Raw genomic sequence first — 6,433 nt, 5'->3', positions numbered from 1 at the left:
CCAGGAAACGGAGAAGCCGCTGGTGGAGGGTTGGGCCTTACATGATGGTGAGAAGGCGGTGGGGAATCCTTGGCAAGGAATGCTGGGGAATTGAGTTCCCAAGTCCCGCGACAGCTTTCGGGTTGCTTTGGAGCGGAGTCCGCAAACAAACTCGCTTTCCCAGCAAACCTACAGACGGGTCGACGCGTGCGTAATCAGAGCTCTTTCTTTCGTGTTTCCCGGTTGACTCAACTTTGATATTTTGGTAACCGATTGGCTGACAGGTTCAGCCGGCCGGGTAACGTCAGCAGGGAAACGTGGCAGCTTGGGCGAGCCGTTTGATTTCTGCAAGACCAGTATGGGGAGAAGGCGGGGCAGCAGCGAAGGGAAAAGCGACGCCAAGCTGTTTTGTGGGCGGAGCGATCGCGTGGAATTGGAATTTGAACTGAGGTTAGACGTAGCAATTAGAACACAGTTTGTTTTTTTTTAAAAGTGCTCCGTGGACAGAGTTTCGAGTCCAACGACGCTGTAAAGGGAAAGTATTCACCTTCAAAACGTTGTGTAAATACTGCCAGCAGATTTTTTTTCACGCCAGGTGAGGACTGATAAGCATTCTGTACAGGTGGATTGAGGCCTTATTATTTCGCAATTTAGAATGGATTATAAAATCTAAACTGACGCAAAGTTAAACCCTTACAGATTAATGCCGCTAGTACTCTGCTGTTTGCCTTTAAATAACTGAGATTCCGTTATCCAATGCCAGGCTAACATGTAAAAAAGTTGCTAACTATAAAATCTCTACCCCCCCCCCCCATAAGCATTTCCTAAACCCTTGGGCGAAATACCACTACTCTGCACCTTGTGTATTATTAATAGATGATTACAAAGTTATTTACAATATGTAGTCTTCCACAATTCCTTTCTGCCAAAACATTTTCAAGTATCGTGTTGAAACTAATGTGCTTTGCATAATATAAAAATGATACATCTTCATATTTAAAAGTGGGGGGCACTGAACTGTGCTGGTTTCCCCCTTCTACCAGGATGGGTGTCCCAGGCCTCAGCTCTCTCTCTCTTCTATGTATCATGCACATGAGGCCTCTGGGTGAAGTGATCCAATGGTCATTCAATTCTAGAGCTGATCAGAAGTTTGGTTCCCCCACCAGAGTCTCCTCCTAGTGTGGCGTCCTTTTTCCTCTACCTGTCGTAACCAAAAGCCCTAACAATTGTGGAGCCAACAGGAAAATCCGCCCCTTGCCATAGAGTCTTCTCCTGGTGCTGTGCTTCTCTCCCTCCTCCCCCCCCTGCCCCAACCAGAAGCTCCTCTCAAAATTACGGTGCCAACCGGCAACGGAGCCACAGGAGTGGGATGAAAGAGCCACATGTGGCTCCAGAGCCATGGGCTGCTGACCCCTGGTTTGGAGGAAGTGTGATAGGTTTGACTCAAGCCAAGTAAGGCTGAGTGGCATTGAGCATTTGTCATATTCCAGTGACAAGGTTTTTCCACAGATGGTCCTGGAAGGGTGACCCTACCCTAGATAGACCCAATGACTCATGACTCCTGCAAGAAAAGTAGGAGTCAGCGATGTCTAAGAGGGCTTTTCACACTTTAGTGTTGTAAACCAGTTGTGCCCATTACTGGATCAGGAGGCTTTGTTCATAATCACTCATAACCCTTGAGACCTCTCATCTGGATTACTGCAATGCACTCTACATGATGCTGCCCTTGAAGAGCATTTGGAAGCTTCACCTGGTGCAGAATGTGATTGCATGGGTGTTAAATACCGATATGTTCAATACATTTAACATCACTGCTACATCAGTAGCATTGGCTACCAGTGAGCTTCTGGGTGTAATTCAAAATACTGGTTGGTTGTCATATTTAAAGCCCTTCATGGCTTTGAACCAGGATACCTAAAGGACTCTCTACTCCTGGTTATTTCTACTTGTGCGGTTTGGTCCAGCAGGTTGGGCATGTTGTAAGTCCCATCAGCCAAGGGATGTCAGCTGGGAGGGACTAGGAGATGTACCATCCTGCTGAAACTCCTCCCCTCTGAAACATTCTGCCTTCACAGATTAGGATGACCCTGACTCTTCTGAAGACATGGTTATGTACTTGAGCTTGGGGCCCTGAATTTGTTAAGGACTTCATTTCTTGGTTATAACGTATGATAATAATTTTACTCAGTGGCCATGTATATTTAGTTTGTACTGTATTGTTATTTTTAGGTTTTTATGAGGTACACTGCAGCTATAGAAATCAAATCAAATCAATCAATATGAATTAGATCTTTTAAAAATCACAACAATCCACTGTTATTTCCCTGCATCTAATGCAGTAGTTCCTGTTTTTTAAAAGGTTGAATTTAAATATAAATTATAGGTTGTCCTCAACTTATGACCACAATTGAGCCCAAAATTTGTGTTTCTAAGTGAAACATTTGTTAACTAAGTTTTACTCCATTGTATGACTTTTTTTGCTACAGTTGCTAAGTGAATCACTGCATTTGTTAAGTTAGTAACTTGGTTGTTAAGTGAATCTGGATTCCCCATTGATTTGGCTTGTCAGGTTTCAAAAGCTGATCACATGACCCCAGGACAGTACAACTGTCATAAATATAAACTTGTTGCCAAGTATCTGAATTTTGATCATGTGACCATGGGGCTGCTGCAATGGTCATGTGAAAAACATCATACACATAAGTCACTTTTTTCAATGCTGTTGTAACTTTGAACGGTCACTAAATGAACTGTTGTAAGTTGAGGACTACCTGTGTGTGTGTGTTGGTTAGGAGCTGGGGGACATATATGGATATTGGCTGACCAACTTTGAGCCAGTCATTCTCTCCCAGCTCTAAAAAAAGTCTAGCTATCCATTAGCCTGCCTTTGATCAATATGAAAGATTACATTCCATAAACTGTGAAGACGCCTTCATCATGAAGTGGAGTGATCTGGACAGATAGATACTGTAGACAGTCAGAATGAAAGAAACCCGACATAGTTTAAAATGCAAGCATTAAAGATCATATTCTTGAAAGTATATTGACGACATTAGTTTCATTCAGTTCAATCAAGATAATCTGAGAGGTTATACACAGCCATAATTTGCAAGTCCTATAGAATACTCAATATAATTAAGACTATCAACAGTCATTTAATGCTGATATAATAGCACAGAACTTGTTAGCCATCAATAGGACAGCACTCTTTATAAGCTATTAACAACTGGCAATATCTAGCAATAATATTATGGTACTCAAATTCCAAGTTCCAAATTTTATACTCACCGATTTCAACGTATGGGTACCATGTACAAATAGAACTAACAAAAGCAGAAACAACTGTAGTTTTTTCTCCTGAAAAATATCAGAATAAACAAATGCAAATGAATATACGCCATTATAAATGTAATTATAATGTGCAGGCACATCTCAAGCTAATTTTTGAAAGTATTTTAAAACTGGTTGAAGAAATAGCTATTGACCCAAAAATAATAGCATCATGTTTGCTTTACAGAACAAAAGCAGCGTCTAAGTAAAACAGCCATGCATAATTATCAACAATCCAAATTTCCCTAGAGTGCCAAGCTGTAATTATATTTTAAAATGTCAGGGTATTCTTATTTCACCCTCTTCAGAGGCAGAATTTTGTTGTTTTCTAAATATAGTTACTCTAGGCAGCCTTCCACTTATCTTCAATCTAGATTCTAGAAGATACAGGGAGTAGATAAGATTTTATATTCAGCACCATCTCTAGAAGACAGTCTTCACTAAACTACATGTCTTCGTGTGGATTGACATATCTAATGATTGTGGTGAAAGTTGTCCAGGGAAGAATGGCATTTGAGAAATGGAGATGGTGCAGGATATAAGAGATGAGATATTACTTGCTCCTTATATCTTTTAGATTGAAGATAAGTGAAAGGTTGCCTAGAGAAACAACATTTAGAAAACAACAAAATTTAGAGGGTATTTTAAGACTATACTGTAATGTAAACACTAATACAGAGAACTTGTGCCAACTTCTTTCCTTCTCCCATCCAACCTGAGGAAGATAAGATTGGTGCTGTCCTTTCAGCACCAAACAAAAATCTTCCTTTTGATCCCACATTAATTACTTTAAATTCATCACAATTTAACACAGGAATGATCTACATTAATAATCAGATAATTACCAAAAGCTATCTTGTAGCTCCTTGATTACAGAAAGATTTCCCAATGTGGGGAAAAATAGCAAGCAAAAAGCAATAAAATAGTGAGTTATAGAATAGAGGAGTTCTTTGTCACACTCTTACATACTTCACTCACTTCTCCTAAATTAGATGCACAGAACTCTAATCTCATATCCTGTACCTTAAAAGTTTTAGACTCTGAACAGCTGGTATACATCTGTCTTGTAATGAAGTGCAACACAGAACACAATTTGAGGAGGGGTCTAACTGTTCTTGGGTAGTTCTTGATCATGGAAGTTCATGTCCTGATGATTCATCAGTCATACTTTGATCTTTTCTGTGTTTTCAGCACATCATCTAGTCCACTCCAGCATACTCTTGCATTTCCATGTACCTGTATATTCAGACACTGCTGTGCACTGACACCACTTCTGTTTACACTGGTCATGGATATCATCACGCATGACCTGCAGCAGAAAACACCCTGGACTATGCTCTATGCTGATGATGTTATGCTCGCATCCAACAAGTCCAAATATGGAATAATTGCCTAACCATTGCAACTCTGCCTCAACATCAAGAAAACTGAGTACTTAGAGACTGTTACCACCCCTGGAAAGCTTCAACTCAGTGGAGAATTTTGGTGTGGTACCAATTACACAGAAGATGAGAGAAAGCTGGCTCCGCTGATATGGACATGTCCAGAGAGCAGCACCTTCCACCGTTGCCAAGACAGCCTACCAACTAGAAGTCAACGACTGGCGACCTTGCAAGCCTCCAAAAGAGAGATGGTGAGACATCATCAACAAAACAGTCATGGGCCTGTGCACCAGACACAGCTGACCATGCAAAGTGGTGTTCAATGATCCAAAAAGCGGCCCCTGTATCTGTGGGAATATGCTAGGAAGAAGAAGATAATGATCATTTGAATGGTTTAAAAAGCAAGATGGCTTTTTTGAGCAGAATTAAAATTACATGTGTTTTGGGGGATTGTCCCTGGACTTGCTGGCATCTATACTGGAAAAAATGTTGTCTATTCAATTGCAGATATCATCTTGACATCCCTGAAACAACAGTTTTTACATAATGCTGACTTGTATCTATTTAACATACAATTTGCATCTATAAACATACAATTAACAAAATCATCGAAGTAAAAAAATTTAAACAAAACACCAACTCTATTCTTACTTGGGAATAAGTGCTACTAGTGTTGTTGTGATGAAGAAAGATGCACAGGCAGGAATAAGGTTAATGGGAAGGCACCCTGACCAGCTTGTGGGAGCTCCCTTTTATTGTCATATACAGCTACCATGGCAGAAGCTGATTCATTGATTAAACTACACTTTCTTGTACTGATTGGATTAGCTAGACAAAGTCCAAGCTATGGCTATGATACCTATGTGAGAAGGTTAATGAACAACTCATGTTTTCCTGCTGCAAGCGATGTAATGTGCCTACATGCCAAATTTCATGTTTCCCACATTTATTAATCTTTAAGGATCATTGTGCTGATGTTGCATTCCTCAGCAGTGGTTTGCCAGCTATTGAGAAAAGCAAACATCCCCACATACTAGAGCTACAAAGGGTTTAAAACACCCTTTGTTTAAAATTATTTTTCAATTGGTTATTTACTACAGTTGCACTCAGGTTATTCATACTTGGAGTAGAGCAACTGAAATCAATCTGACATAAATGTAGTCATGAATAGCCTAAGCACAATAAATGTCAGCTTATCTAAAGCAGAATGACTTAAGTTTGAATTCAGATCAGAGTCTTCTTGAAGACACAATTCTTTGCCCACTTATTTAGGAATAAAGCACACTGAATTGAACAATATGCTATATATTGCATTATAAGATTAAGCACCAGAAATCAGTTCACCTTATTTACTAATAACTTTAGTAAATATAGGATAAAATGCTCCATGTAAATTTTATATTTTCAAATTGAAAATGTAAAATAAAATTTCAATTTATTTAAATACATACATTTATTAATGAAAATAAATTCCAAATAGTATTTCAACTAATCATATTAAATATAGCTAGACTAGAAATAACAATGTTTAGTTTAAGATTTCCCTTCATGGCCCAAATAAATTGTTTTATGAATATTTAGCACCTGGAAGATAAATAATCAATATAACATAGGAAGTCCTCAAGTTATAACCAAAATTGAGCCCATAATTTCTTTTGCTAAGAAAGGCAGGTGTTAAGTGGATTATGCCCCATTTATGTCATTTTTTGTCCTTGTTAAGTGAATAACTACAGTTGTTCAGT

At 39.1% G+C, this 6,433-nt stretch overlaps 1 long non-coding RNA gene across 1 annotated transcript; it reads left to right on the top strand.

Annotated features, from left to right (window-relative positions):
- Nucleotides 1-86: 86 nt before the first annotated feature.
- Nucleotides 87-4,926, top strand: LOC116506565. Its single transcript, XR_004255046.1, has 2 exons — nucleotides 87-574; nucleotides 4,501-4,926. It is a non-coding gene; the product is annotated as an uncharacterized LOC116506565 (long non-coding RNA).
- Nucleotides 4,927-6,433: the final 1,507 nt, after the last annotated feature.

This window comes from Thamnophis elegans, chromosome 3 (assembly GCF_009769535.1).
Source record: "Thamnophis elegans isolate rThaEle1 chromosome 3, rThaEle1.pri, whole genome shotgun sequence".
Taxonomy (NCBI): Eukaryota; Metazoa; Chordata; class Lepidosauria; order Squamata; family Colubridae; genus Thamnophis; species Thamnophis elegans.
The sequence above is the reverse complement of the archived record's forward strand: the minus strand, read 5'-3'. Positions and strand labels throughout refer to the sequence as shown.